The sequence below is a fragment of the Aethalodelphis obliquidens genome, unplaced genomic scaffold, assembly GCF_003676395.1.
Source record: "Aethalodelphis obliquidens isolate GAN/ISIS:26980383/991018 unplaced genomic scaffold, ASM367639v1 scaffold1, whole genome shotgun sequence".
NCBI lineage: Eukaryota > Metazoa > Chordata > Mammalia > Artiodactyla > Delphinidae > Aethalodelphis > Aethalodelphis obliquidens.
Genome location: NW_020837945.1, coordinates 4,197,084 through 4,212,569, shown reverse-complemented (window position 1 = coordinate 4,212,569; position 15,486 = coordinate 4,197,084). Strand labels below are relative to the sequence as shown.

Sequence of the window (15,486 nt, the reverse complement as noted above, 5' to 3'; positions counted from 1 at the left end):
TGCTAATTCTTCACAGGATTGTGGTTAGGATTAAATAATATGCCACACGCACGTGTTCTGGCCAGCACTCTATACATACCACCCTGGTTCCTTGTTCCTCTCTGCTCCTGCCCTGAATGGAAGAAACAGATCATTTTTCAGTAGTGTTAGGGGTCACAGGGAGAGAAAACTCTGCTCACCAAACAGAGAGAAGATTCTGTAATAATCACACCCATGGTTCTCGACCCCGAGGGAGCAGCGGAATCTGCGAGAGAGTTTGTTAAAATCCAGCTGGCTGTGCCCTGTCCCGGAGTTTCTGAGGTCTGGGGTGTGGTCCCAAAATTTATGTCTCAAGTTCCCAGTTGAAGTCGACGTTGCTGACCCAGGGACCACACTTTGAAAACCACTGTTCAAGGTGTCTGGGGAAGTTAAGTCTTGGATAAAAAAGTGTGCTGAAGTGCTTTGTTGTTGAACATCTGAGATTTAATCCTTGTGTGCCCACATGCTGGGACTCAGCCCTTGCAGGAAAGGCACTCACAGTAGCACTGGAAAAATGATCCTACTGGGTCCTTCGTGAATTTATGTTAACAGCAAACACTTAGCAACCAGACCACCTGGTATGTGACCCTGGACGAGCTACTTAACCTTCTGGTGCATTTGCCCTTCTTTAAAGTTGGTTGTTCCATGATTAAATATTTGTAAAGCCCTTAGAATCATGTAGGCGCTTACTAAGCACAGTGTAAACATTTTTTTTAATTTAATTTTATTGTGGAAAGAACACTTATCATGAGGTCCACCCTCCTAACAAAAGTCTAAGTGAACAATGCATTATTGTTGACTATTGGCACGATATTTTTCAGCAGAGCTCTGGAACTTACTTACCTTTACTTATCTTTCATAACAGAAACTTTTTGCCCTTTGGTTAGCAAGTCCTCATTTCTTCCTCCCCCCAACACCTGGCAACCACCATTCCCACTCTCTGATTGCGTGAGTTTTAGATAGCTCACGTGAATGGAATCATGTAGTGTTTGTCTTTCTGGGACAGGCTTATTTCACTTAGCATAATGTTCTCAAGGTTCACTCATGTTGTCACATATTGCAAACTTTCCTTCTTTTTAAAGGCTGAATTATATTCTATTGCATGTATCTACCACAGTGTTTATCCATTTACCTTTCCGTGAACATTTACGTGTTTCCACATCTTGGCTATTGTGAATGGTGCTACAATGAACACAGGAGTGCTAATAACTCTTTGAGATCTTGATTTCAATTCTCTTGAATAAATGCCCAGAAGTGAGATTGCTGGATCATATGGTAGTCCCATTTTTAATTTTTTAAGGTACTTTCTTACTGCTTTCCATAGTGGCTGCACCATTTTGAATTCCCATCAACAGTATACAAGGGCTCCAATTTCTCCACATCTTTGCCAGCACTTGTCTTTTGTTTTTTTGATAATGCCGTCCTAAAAGATGTGAAGTGTCTAATTGAGAAGAACATCATTTTCGCAAAAACACTTTGCATTTTGATAATTTTTTCATAACATAGTTCTCAACATTTAAATATTTCATTTACAATTTTGAATTTAAGTTTTGTACTATTTTAAATTAATTTAAAAATTTATATCAAGACTCAATTATGATAATTTGAAATATCAGGGAAAAAATTAGTACATTTCTGCCTAGAGATACAAATACAAACTGGAGAGAGAGAGAGAGAGAGAGAGAGAGAGAGGCTTAGACCTTATCAACTTCTTGGTACCCTTATCCACAAACTGCATCTAAATCTCAATGAGCTCATCCTGCCTGGCTGGCTGCACCAGCATCATTCACACAGGTGTCTTTACCTGTAGTGTTTACCTGCTCGGGCTGTAAAGGTAGTGAACGGGATGCAAAGTGGAACTCTACTGCTTACCAGCTCAGCAATGATATCAAGCAATTTGGCTCTCTGAGCCTAAGGTTCCTCTCTTGTGAAAAAGAGGCAATGAAGACACATGCTTTGTACCGTGGTGCAGGGCTTCACTGCGACGTGAAGGGCTTGGAATGATGCTTGGCCCAAAGATAACCCTCCTTGGTGCCTCTCTGCATCCTTCCTGCTCTTCCTCTTTGTTAAATTGTTGTTAGCAACGTTGACTGCTTAGGACTGTACCCAGCCTGACAGCGACACACAGACATAGCCTCTACCAAAGCACCATTTCTCAGTTTGTAATGCTCAAATGAGCACCAACATAACATTTTGCTAAAGAAGTCTTCCATTATATTCAAGCATCAGCTACAAACTGGTACTTGCCATCTGCCTCTACAAGGATTAAATCATGAGCCGTTGTAGTTGCTGACCTTCAACACCTCCTGAAAGGAGTTCAGGGTGGAGATCAGGAATAAGGCACTCTGTGCTCTGGGAAAAACTCGCAGAACAGGTCTTCAGATGGTTAGATAGTCTCAGAAGACTTTATGAGCCCAATTCTTGTATCTCCTCATATCTAGAAAAGCACTAAAATCCTTCATGGTGACGTCTGCTCCTCGTGACTAGCAGTAACCTTCACGAGACGAGCAGAACCTTCTGCAAAAAACATGTTGTTGATTGCATGGACTCTCCCTTCACCAAAACCACATAGGTACTGACCAACCCCCCTAACTCTTTGGGGCAGTTTCTCAGAGCTCTCTGAGATGCTGTCTCCCGGGCTATAGTCCTCATTTTGCCCCAAATAAAACTTCACTCACATTGTTCATGTTGTGCATTTTTTTAAAGTCAGCACAAGGATACTTCTTCTCTCAATGAAAAGCACTGAGCCAAACACAGCAAAACAACAAAAACAAAAACTGGCCCCCATCTGATTCCTCCCCGCTCTGGTCACTTGACAGAACTGCAAAGTTCTTGACACCAGATGGTTGAAGCTGTAGTGCATAGCATTGCATCCAAAGCCCTTCTTGAGCTCTTAACAGGGGTCCATCTCAACAAGCTTCACACAATAATAGAAATTCCGGATCCCCTCAAATGCTCTCAAATGAGACTCTGCCCGTATACCTAAAAACTTTGTCAGCTGATTTCATCAAGCTGCAGCCTTTCATTGTTTGCTCTTCTGTTGTTCAGAAATTGCTCCCTTTGTTAGAGAATCAAATAAAGGAGAGTCACCAGAGGGCGACAGAGGAGCTGCGCCAGTGTAGAGATAACCTCCCCAGCAACGAAGCCTATAAAATGTTCTTTCTGATTGAGGTGAAGATTACCGGGGACCCCGTGTGACCCTTGGGCACAGAAACTGGCTTCTCCTTAGATGGTCGCATCCTTCCTGGTGGCCTTGCACATCTTGTGGTGGCCCTCCCTATATAAGAGCTTCCCCGTCTGTGGCTTGCGGGAGCCCTGCCCTGCCCTCCCTGGGTCTCACCTGGGGAATGAAGTGGCTGGTGGGTCATTGGACCCCTTTGAAACCCCAGGTCCCACACCACACTCAGCTGTCCCAGATCCCAGCTCTGTAATATGATTACAGCCCAGAATGATGCTTTTATCTCATTTTTCAGAAAATTAAGGTGTTTAATCAGGACATTGAAAAGTTAATAGAAGGAGAAGAAATTGTAAAGGAGAAAGAGTCCCGCTTATATAACAAAATCAGACAGGAGTTTAAAAACTGGATACTCATACTTGCAGCCAATACCCAAAAAGGTAAGTCTGGGGACAGGGCTCCCGCAAAAGCAGCATCGTGTTTACCAAGACCAGAAGCTACTTCCGGCACGTGAAAAGTGTGCGAAGAGCTGACTGTGCCCACACGAGGGACCCCTTAGTATCTGTAACAGCTTCCCACCCATCAGTGTGGTGCGCTGACCTCACCAATTCAATAGAAGACGATTCCACCACCTACTTCCAGCCTTCTTCTGCTCCTTTGTTCCGAGGCGAGGCAATTTCACTTACCCCGTCTCTTCCCTCCTCTTCACCCCTAATCCAAGACCAGAGAGGTCAATGCTTTGACAAGAAACTCCTTGCTTCCCCTGGCAGAATTCCAACTTCCATTCTGCTTCAGCCCAAATGCCAATAGGGTGTATGCCCGTGGTGCGTGCGTGCGTGTGTGTGTGCGTCTTTGTCTTGGCACATGATAAAAACAGCACTATTCCTTCCATGGTAGGAGTCCTCCAGCTGTAGTCTGGGTGTATTCTTGGGAGAGCTGCAAGTGCCATAAGAATTTTTGAGTTTCTATTTTCATTTAATTAATCAGATTTTTTCCCTCCCAATTATAAACATTCAACTTCTTTCTTGGGTTGATGACTCTCAACTGAAACACCTCCTTGGCCAGTTGGTGGAAAACAAATCTCACGTCTCCAGCTATCCCAGGGGCTGTGTCTGAGCCCCGGGTTAGGTGACGTGCCTGGTCCTTGATCACCATTCCTCCAGGCTGGCAGCTTGCAAGATGTATGCGTCCTTCCTGGGCCTTCGTGGTTGGTCCCCTGGACGCTCCATGCTCCCGACTACAGGGCTGGCCCTCGTGGGCGCTTCCCCAGCCCTGCCAGGGCTCAGAGCGCTCTGCTGCAAACACAGGCTGCTCTGTGGCTGAGAAAGTCCAAGGGCCTCTGCCCCCTGTGCCGTCCTGGGATGAATAAGGTCTGGGCACGGCTACACGACACCCACCCAGACGCACTCCCCCTGGGTCTGTACCCTGTTCTCCTGAGCCACATCAGAACCAAGGGTCTTGTGTCCTCCCGTGAAACTCCTCTTGGGAAGTGGTGCATAGCCCGCTTCTAGTCTGCAAGGTGGGGGGGGGGGTGTCGTCACATACGTGGTTTTGGCCACATACACGCCTAAAAAAGAAGGAAAACCTGCCCTTGTGAAGCTCACAGTTTCTCTCTTCTCTCAAATTACTGTTTCTGCCTTCAATGCACAAAAGTCCATTTGAAACTCAAAAGCCAAGGAGTGAACCCATTCCACTATGTCCTCTCTCCCGTTCCCGGGATGCCTTTGACCATGTAGGTGACACGGGAGTCGCAGGATTTCTGGGAAACACGGATAGGGAGCTGTTATCCCACTGTGCCCATTAGCCCTGGAGACATTCTTGAATGCTTGGATTCAAGCCAACTACAGAGACAAGAGTGATGGGCGTGAAAATGTAGAATAAACCATAATGGAGGAACCAGAAGGACGGGGATGTGGGAGGCGATGGAGGTCGGGGCAGAGAAAAGGAACAGGTGTGTGCTCCCTTTGGCGGCAAGTATACTAAACAAACAAACACACAGACCGGCAGTAGAGAAGGTGAGCCTGGCACAGGCAAGGAGCAGAATCACAGGATAGGACAGGTGAGGACAGCAGTAGAGGGTGAAGGGGGAGCTCCTGAAAATCGCCATTTAAGTCTCAGGTCTTCTTTGACCCCGCATTATTTTTAACTCCGTGTTCAACATAATAGTACTTCCTAGGCTGTTTAAGCAACATGGCGGGGGGTGGAGGGAGAAAAAGAGAAGTAATGTGTTTCTCTTTCTTATTCAACCAGAAGAAGATTGAAGACATAAAAGCAAAACAAGCGGAAACAGCAGAAAATCTGACCCGGCTTCAGTTCAGGATGGAGCAATTGATTTATCGTCAAGATCAGATTCACAGCGTGTGGCTCTGAACAGAGTCTGAGAAGAGATCTTTAACCCAGTGGGAACGCCTCCACAGAATCTTCAGTCGAAATCGCCCCTTTTAAATGATCCGCCTTCATTTTCCTCCACTGTGGAAATTTGGGTCCACCTGAATGTGTGTTTCTCGGTGAGCATGTAGGGGTACAGGGACAGTGCACTGCGGTCCCTGCCGAGCAGAGAGCGGGGTAACCCCGTTGACAGCTGCTTAGCTGAGCAAAGAGGGGAGAGACCACACTGCTGTGTACCAAGCCCTTTGGCTGTGAAAAACTACTCATATATTATCTCATTATAGTTTTATAGTAACCTTACCAAAGCACTTTTAATTTGCCCCCAAATCAGGTTTCTCATGTAGCAGAGAATGTACTCAAAATTAATTCCATCTCCAAAGTTCTTTGTATTTTGTGCTATGCATAAATTACAAAATTACTATTATCAGAATACAGCAAAGCGCTAACTTGACTGGTTATAGTTTAGCTTCCCTTCATAGTTCAGAAGGCTCTTGGCTCCTGAAGTGCCTCAAACTTGCGAGGTCCACAAAGTGGGAATGAAAAAGGCTTTCCCTAGATTTTGCGACCCAGTCGGCTTCGTGGTTTCTAACACTCCATCCGTGGACTAAAGTATTAGGGCGCATAGAGAAGGAGGTAGCTTTTAAACTGCAAAGAAGCCCAACTCCTGAAGCCCTTTCTCGATAATAGAAAGTAGAGTTACCCAGGTGTGGGGTCCAGCTGTCAGGCAAACTGGAGATGCTGAGGAAAGGAGGGAATGAGGCGAGCGCTGACACAGGTCCCGATCGGCTCCCAGATGGGACCCAGGGTTCACAGCTGGGAGGTCCCTTCTGGGAGGAGAAGCGGGGGTGGGGGAGGAGCTCCCAGAAAGGCTGGGATGTCTAGAACGTGGTATGGGTTTGCTAGCCTACAGGTGGGTTCTTCATGCCAGAGGGAATACCTGGGCAGGGAAAATTGGGCGACCCAAATCGATCCTTCCCTTGGTTTGGTACTGACCGCTGGCGTGGAGGTGGACGGGACACCAGGACTCAGCAAGTAGACCGTGCATGCATCCAAGAACTTTTCTCTGCAGCCACAGGCCTTGGGCCCAGACCCCTCCAGCTGACCCTTCTTATCCCCTCTTCCAGGAAACCGGCAAACGTCTCGCCAACCCGATCCCATTCATAATTCAGTATTTTATGCTCCAAGAGAATGGCGATTACTTACAGAAAGTCACGATGCAGATACTACAGGAAAAACAGTACTATTCCTGGCTGCTTCAAGAACAGAGTGACACGACAGCCAAGAGGAGATTCCTTAGGGAGAAAATTTACCGGCTGGCTCAGGCACGGCGCGCTCTCTACGAATTCCCCCAGTTAAAGTGGTAAATCCCAAAAGAACACCAGTGCTGCTGGGTTTTGCTATGCGCGTGACTGTAAGGGAGTTGGTACAGGAAGTGGTCTCATTTGGGGCCAGACTTTTCTGTTGCTGTCTGTGTCCATCTTCACTGTGCTGCACTCAGCACCAGAGTTTATATCTGAAGTCCCGCGACCCACAGAGCTGTCACCTCCACCGGGAGGTCTTCCTTGTCCTCTGTAAAGAGGGGGCTCTCCAGCCCTTGGGCCCCAGAGCCCCCAGTTACAGCATTCTTAAATACTGCTGGCATTCTTTGTTAATTTTTTACCCCTCTGCATTAGACTATGAGACCTCAGAAAGGTAAGGTCAGTTCATATTCTTTTGTATTTCCAGAATCTCGCATGGTGCCTGGAGCATAGTAGCCACTTAATAAATATCTCATTGAACCAATGAATGATGGAGATTACCTGAGGCTATGGCTTAAATCCAGACTTTGGTTGTTTGGAATGGTGTCCCTTAGCTGGTCACTTTCTGACAAATTCAGTCATGCCATGCCACCTGCTTCCCATCATTTGCTGTGATGGTGTTTCCCAGCGCCCCGGGAGACAAGAGGCTGAGTGATATTATTTTTAATTTGCAGTGAACTCCATTGCTGTGTTAAGTCTTAAAGAGAAATTTAATAAGGAAAAACATTTTTTTAAAAAGCAGAGAGCTTCACACCAGTGGTCATCTCTAGATTGAAGGATTATGGTTAATTTTATTTTCTTCTTTGAACTAAGCTAATGACCTCACAGGAATTTTAGGAAGGTTAAGTGAAACCATTTCTACAAACTATGGGTCCCAAAGCAGGTGTTCAAAAATGCCAGCAATTTTTCCCTCCAAAAAAGACCCCTTTTTTTCTTTACCTCTAGGTCTGTCAAGAAGCCCTCAATTCTAAAGCTCTTCCAGCCAGTTCTTATGTTTAGTTCTTTGATACTTTTTGACAATTTTTGTATATGGTGTTAGGTAAGAGTCCTTTGGCGTATGCATATCCAGTTTGCCCAGCACCATTTTTTGAAACGACTGCTCTTTCCCTATTGATCTTGGCACTCTTGTCAAAATCATTTGAGCATATATGCAAGGACTTGTTTCTGGGCTCTGTTCTATTGCATTGGTCTATATGACTGTCTTTATGACATTACCACACTGTTTTGATAATTGTAGATTTGTCGTAAGTTTTGAAATCAGGAAGTGTGAGTCCTCCAGCTTTGTTCTTTTTTTCTTTTTTTTTTTCTTTTTTTGGCTATTCAGGGTCTCTTGAAATTCCATATGAATTTTAGGATGAGTTTTTCTATCTTTGCAAAAAAATGTCATTGGAATTTTGATAGAAATTGTGCTGAATCCATAGATAGCTTTGGGTAGTATTTGCATCTTAACAGTATTAAGTCTTTCAATCCATGAACATACGATGTTTTTCCATTTATTTGTGTCTTCTGTAATTTCTTTAAGCAATATTTTGTAGTTTTCAGTGTACAAGTCTTTCAATTCCTTAGTTAGTTACCAAGTATTTTGTTCTTTTTGATGCTATTGTAAATGAAATTGCTTTCTTAATTTCCTTTTCAGATTGTTCATAATTAGTTTACATAAATGCAACTCATTTTTATGTGTTGATTTTATATCTTGCTACTTTGTTGAATTCATTACTAGTTATAACAGTTTTGTGGACTATTTATGGTTTTCTACATATAAGGTCATATCATCTGTGAACAGAGATTATTTCACTCCTTCATTTTTGACTTGGATGCCTTTTATTTCTGTATCTTGCCTAACTGCTCTGGCTAGAACTTCCAATACTATGTTGAATAAAAGTGGCAAAAGTGGGAATCCTTGTCTCACAAAGTTACTCTGATTTTAAAGAACTTTTGTAATATTGAACCTAAAGATTATGAGAAGAAAATTTAAAAGACAAAACACTGGTTTCACTTTAGGTGTCATACTTTTTTTCTTTTTGGCTTTTCCCCCTCATTTTATGAATTGGGTCACATGTACAAAAAGTAGCAGAGCTGAAGAAAAGAATCAAATCCCTTCATATAATAAATGCTGTTGTGAACAAGCAATTCTGAGAAAAATAAAATCTGATGTTTGTTATTTGTTTCATAAATTGTATAGTCAAAGCTTCCCCTAAATGTTTAATACATTTCACTCATGTGTACACATACACAGCCTCAACCAAAGCTTCTCATTTACCACCTCAGGACTGACCCCAAAACCTAGGTGCGAGGCATCCAGGGAAGATGCTTGGAGCCAGGTGTATGAGTTTCCTGGGGCTCCGATTAAAGCAACTTTCCTTTCTGCCAATATTTGCCTCTTGAATACTGACTTCTGAGCAGTGAGCAGTCAAATCTGAGTTCGGTAACAAACCCACTACACCTGGCTTTCCAACAGGTCAAAGCATGGAGCTAACTTCTCGACAAACACCTTAAGATCTGCACAGCTTAACACAATCCAAGGGTGCTTCCTGCTCACATCACAGTGATCCAAGGTGGCTTGGCAGGGTTCAGAGCCACACTGTCCCTTAGGGCACCAGCCTCCTCCCACCTAGTGACCCCACCATCTCAGTGGCCTTTGATCCTCCACCACACCCTCTACATCTGGCCAGCAGGTGAGGCAAGAGAGATTGGTGAGGATTGCAAGGAAGGTTTCCAGGAGCTAGGCTTGGGAGTAGTGTACATCACTACTCCTACGCTCCGTGGGCAGACATCAGGCCTGTGGCCACACCTAACTGCAAGGCAGGCTGGGAAATGTGGTCCAGCTCAGCAGGAGGCGGAGCAAACAGGATTTGGACATTGCCACACCCACCCCTACATCCATGGAGAATATTCCTTGAACAAAACACAGGAGTAAAGAAACAGACATGTTCCCTGCTCTTCCTTCTTATCCCAGGCTCACTCACACACACACGCATACACACACACACACACACACGTTTCCTCCTCCAATGCTACTGTGGATCTGGGGTTTGTTCATAACAAATGTGGAAATAAAGGAAGACTACCCAAATGAGAATGTAGATGGAAAAAAAAAAAAAAAGAAGCTCAACCTAAAAGTTGAGAGTTATGGTTTATTTGGTGGACATTCTTAGGACTTCAACCCTGGAGAGACAGCATCTCAGACAAAAGCTGAGAAAACTGTTCGGGGGAAACCAGGATATACAGGACTTTTTGCAACAAAGGGCAGGTAGTTGGAATGTCAAAAGATTGTTAATTCAAGAAAACCAGATATCTCAAGTTAAGGAGTTTAGCTCTTTTCTATGTATGGGAAGAGGCAAGGGGCTAGGCTCACTGGAATCATTCCCTTGATGTGCACCTCAGCTACCTGGGGCCAGCATCCTGTGCTTTCTCATCCTGCGTTTCCACAAGCTGCACTGTTAGTGCAGTGCGCTGTCACAGCTGCACTGTCGGATGGCTGCAGTCTGATGACTGCTAGATGGTGGGTATTTCTCGTTTCCATCCTGAGTTCCTTCAGGGCTCACTGTTGGGGCGGCTGCAATTGCTGATGACTGTGACATCCTTTGTTTACTGATGGCAGGCAGCATTCTTAGTCCACAAGAACTAGCAAAGTTACTTATTCACAGCTGGCTATAGCAAGAGGGCTCACCACCAGGACTCACATTTTGTCAGAGACTCAACGGCAGGCAGAGGAGTGGGAAAGCTTTACAGTGGAAAAAAAGGCTCAGACTGCTCTGAGAGATTGCTCCAAAGAGGTAAAGGAGGACCCAGGATATTTGTGAACTTTTTTTGCTGGGAAAAACATGTCATCAAGCATAAAAAGATTACTGCTAATCACAAAGGACAGATATCTTAAGTTAATGATCTCAGTGCTGTTCTATGTATGGGAAGATGCAAGAATCTGCGGTCCTTGAAATTTTTCCTTAGGTAGGTATCTTAACTCTCTAAGAGCTGGTATATCCAAAGCACAGTATGCCTCCCGTTTTTCTCCATCCTGAATTCCCCTCAGGTGCACTGTGGGTGGGCAACCACGGGGACCAACGGCTTGATCCTTGTAGAACTGGAATGGCAGGCAACATTTTTTTCTTTAGAGTCCTAAATTAAAAGTAGGGACAAAAAAGTAGGGACTCTATTTGATAGGGACAGAGTAAAAGGACAAAGTAGGCGCTTAAATAGCTAATCCTACTAGGGGATTATAAGTAAAGAAAAAAGTATGGGAGACCCCTGTAAATGATCAATCAAGAAAGTAGGTTTTCTTTTTTTGTTTTTAACTTTATTTATTTATTTTAAAATTTATTTATTTTTGACTGTGTTGGGTCTTTGTTGCTGCACGCGGGCTTTCTCTAGTTGTGGCGAGCAGGGGCTACTCTTCATTGCAGTGCGTGGACTTCTCATTACAGTGGCTTCTCTTGTTGCGGAGCACGGGCTCTAGGTGCATGGGCTTCAGTAGCTGTGGCACGCAGGCTCAGTAGTTGTGGCTCGTGGGCTCTAGAGTGCAGGCTCAGTAATTGTGGCACACGGGCTTAGTTGCTCCACTGCATGTGGGATCTTCCCAGACCAGGGTTCAAACCCATGTCCCCTGCATTGGCAGGTGGATCCTTAACCACTGCACCACCAGGGAAGCCCAAGAAAGCAGGTTTTCTTAACCACAAAATCAAGTATGCTTGTTTAGCAACAAAACCATGCAACAGAAGCATGAGACGTGCCCCCAAATGATAAAACAATGGTGGCGTGAGACCCACATCCGGCACAGTGAGCTCAGAAAGTTAATGACTCCTAGGACTTGCTCCTCTGCACACGCTAAAAACAAATATATAGGGAAAAGTGACATTATACTAAAACCTGAGATGATTTACCATTTTTAGCGTATGTTACCACCTTTTTGCTCATTTCCCTTGTGCCATGGCAATCCTGACTTGACCAGGTAGGGACAAGAAAACTCCCCCACCTGACATGGAGGCGGAGCTGATGATGGAAGCGTGACGTCTACTCAAGAATGAGGAAGAAGGTGCCCTTTTCCCCCTCCCCACTTTCCCTATGATTATAAAACTGTAGCCCACTAACTTCTTGGGGAGCAGAAAGCTCTCATCCACCTGCTTGTAAGCCTCACAAGTGTCCTATTCTAAGACATCACTTCTTACCTATCACTCTGCCTCTGGCTGAGTTCTTTCTGTGCTGAGACATAAAGAACCAGAGCTCCTCGGAGCCCCCCCAAACACCACCTAGAAGTTTCATAGTAACCAAATTGAAACCATGCCCCCCTAGATTTGACAGAAACTGATAGCTAACAGGAATTCTCGAGCCTGCCTTGCAGAACAACAGATAGGGGGTAGCTTGTCAAAACCCCTCAGCTTGTAAACTGCCTTCGCCAATTAAGCAGCCTTTAGTTTCCTTTCTTCCTTCCTTCCTTCCTTCTTTCCTTCCTTCCTCCCTCCCTCCCTCCCTTTCTTTTTCTCTTTGATTGCACACCTTCCCAGCTACACATAGCCCAGTTGTTCTACCAGAACTTGGCTCAGGTCCTGTACAGTGTGAGCCAGCTAAGGCTGGTTGGGACCACTGACCCTAAACCTGGGCTTGTGCAGGTGTCCAACATATGGCCTTTTGAGGCCAGAGGGCTGGAAAACTCCACCCTCCCATCATGTTATGCGCCTCCGGTGTGAATATGCAGAAACCAGTGATAAATGGAATATTTGCTGCCGTGTCAGTAAACAAAGGGTGTCACAGTCGTCAGCAATGGCAGCCACAGCCTATGGTGAGCTGGTGAGCCCTGAGGGAACTGAGGATATAAAACACAGGATACTGGCCCCAAATAGCTGAGGTGCACATCAAAGGAATGATTTCAGTGAGTCCAGACTCTTGCATCTTCCCATACATAGAAAAGCACTAAATTCCTTAACTTGAGGTATTTAGTTTCCTTTTATTAACAGTAATCATTTGTTCCTACTACCTGTCCTTTGTTGCAAAACTCCTATATATCCTAGCTCCCCCCTCACCTCCTTGGAGCAGTTCTCTCAGGCTTACTTGAGATGCTGCCTCCCAGGTGTGAAGTTCTAAAACTTCCCGCCGAATAAAACATAACGCTCAACTTATAGGTTCTGAATAATTTCATAGTCGACCCATGTAACCCAGATGCGCCTGCGCAAGACACTGATTACCTCACCTTTTTTCCCACTTCCAGTCACCTTTCCCCAACTCTAAATATCTAAACCTCCACGCCTTCTGGGAGGCAGGTCTGAGACTTGTTCTCCCTTCCCCACGCTTGACCGTCTTGTGAATAAGCTCTTTCTCTGCTGCAAACAGACCTGGTTTGGTAAAAAAAAAAACCCGGTCATTTGGGGCTAATTGTTACAAGAGTTATTGTCTGGCTTCCTGGATTGTTGGTAGGTAGCTTTCTGACTTCCTACACATTGGCCTAAGGCAGGCTGTCTTCCTTGGTTGGCTGCTGTTAACAGTGGACTGGTTTCCTGGGCGGGTTGCTTCAGCCTGTTCTGTTTTCAGACTTCTGTTTTCATAGATGGTCTGACCATTGACTGTGTGTATATTAAGTCTCTCACAGCATACCTTACCTGTGGGACCTTCCTTTCTCCTCTGCCTCTGGGCACTGCAGACCTGCTCCTACAGGTGAAATCTGCTTTGATCAAAGTCTGGGGATCTGCCTGTGCTTGAACACGATCCCTCCTGAAGTCAAATCCAGCTTCTCTACCCCAACACTGAATTAATTTTTGAAGACAGAGTTTTGGGTGAAGTAGAAAAGAACAGGTTTATTGCTTTGCCAGGCAAAAGGGGCCACAGCGGGCTAATGCCCTCAAAACTGTGTATCCCAACCTGGAGGGGGTAGTGAGAAGTTTTATAGTAATGGTTCAAAGTGGGCGTGATCAGCTGGTGGACTTTCTTCTGATTGGTTGGTGGTAAGTGGGAGTCAGCATCACCAACCTTCTGGTTCCAACAGGTCTGGGGGCTACATGCTTATGGGCAGCACACAGTTAACTTCTTCCCACCTGGTGGGGGTCTCAGTACCTGCAAAACAGCTCGAAGATATTGTTGTGTGCATCCCTTGGTGGGAACCAGGACCCTGCCCCAAGGCTGCACTGTTGTTTCTCTTGACTGTTCCTTCCTTGTCTCACATCCCCTCCCTTCCCTGATTAGCATCAGTTTGAAGCTGCCCAGTTGGAACTCAGGGAAGGTCATGGAGGCTGAATGAAACCTATTTTCTGTAATCAAGAGATGGGGGACACAGAAAGGCTTTTGTGCCCAGGAGCCCCACAGCGACCTGCTCCATTATCACTCCCTCCCCTCCCTTCCCCTGAGATTCCACACTGGGGTGGAGGTGGGCTGGGGGAGGGATATTCTCTCCAATCAATGGTGCAGTGATAATGCAACAGAGAAGAACAAAATCTGACTCCAGGTTGGATCTGTTTCTTTCACTTTGCCCTTTGCTTTCCACTGCTTTTGTTCTGTCGAAAGCTATAGGCATACATAAGGGCCTGCCTCGGGGAACCCTGCCCCTCTGCCGGAATGTTAAACCAAAGTGCCTTTGTTCAGCTCACAGGGAGACGCCCTGACCTGTCCATCTGTGGATGGCTGCAGAAAAGAAGAAATGAACACATCCCCTCCCCGAGGCTGGCCAAACCAGGAGATGTTTTGCAAGACTTATGGCCTTTTTACTTTATTTCCTCACCTCCTCCCCCTCTCTGTTCTATAAAAGAAACTGGCATCCAGACTCCGGGAAGATGGTTTTCTGGGGACCCTAATCCACCGTCTTCTGGGTCTGACGTCTTTCCGAATAAAGTTCCTGTTCCTTGCCTCAGCATCTTGTCTCCCAATTTATTGGCCTGTCGTGCGCAGCGAGCAGAGCAAGCTTGGACTCGGTAACACTTCCTGACTACACACGCACAGAAAGGCTCCTCGGGGGTCAAAAAGGGAAGGAGATGGCATCCCAAAGCTGTGATGTCACCCTAGCCATAGGCCTCTTTGCTAGAATCCATCTTGGCTAAGAGATGCACGCGCACACAGGGAGGACGCTGAGATACACCAAATACGGTCTCAGAGCCAGGCAAAGCAAGATGATTGGCCAGAGGAAACCCGGAAGAAATGCCCCATGTAAGGGATTCAAACTGGCACTAGGGCACAACTCTCTCTCTGAGCCCGCAAGTGTGTGCCTATTCACACGTACCCTTTTTCCTCCTAATAAACACTTTTCTTGTTTCACTACTTTCCACCTCTTTGTGGAAATTTATTTCTACAAAGCCAACGGTCCAGGGGCCTTATCACTGGCCACTGGCCCTTGTGGTGGTCTAGTGGCTAGGATTCAGGGGCCTCACTGTCACGGCCTGACTTCAGTCTCTGGCCAGGGAACCAAAATCCTGCTTCAAGCCGTGGCAGGCTGAGGCCACCTGAGATCAAGTCCATCTCTCTGAGCTCCATTTACTATTTGATGTATTTTTGCAATATTAGAGATCATATGTGTAGAGAAATTAGCCCAGTACCTGACATGGTCACTCCAGATGCCCCATAAGCAAGAGATGACAGTTTTGACACAGAGACACTGTGTTGGGCTCCCTCCACTTTCTATTCCATGAAACACGG

General features: G+C 45.6%; 1 long non-coding RNA gene across 1 annotated transcript; it reads left to right on the top strand.

Annotated features, from left to right (window-relative positions):
- Window positions 1-3,371: 3,371 nt before the first annotated feature.
- Window positions 3,372-8,168, top strand: LOC113612884 (uncharacterized). Its single transcript, XR_003430014.1, has 3 exons — window positions 3,372-3,633; window positions 5,444-5,700; window positions 6,706-8,168. It is a non-coding gene; the product is annotated as an uncharacterized LOC113612884 (long non-coding RNA).
- Window positions 8,169-15,486: the final 7,318 nt, after the last annotated feature.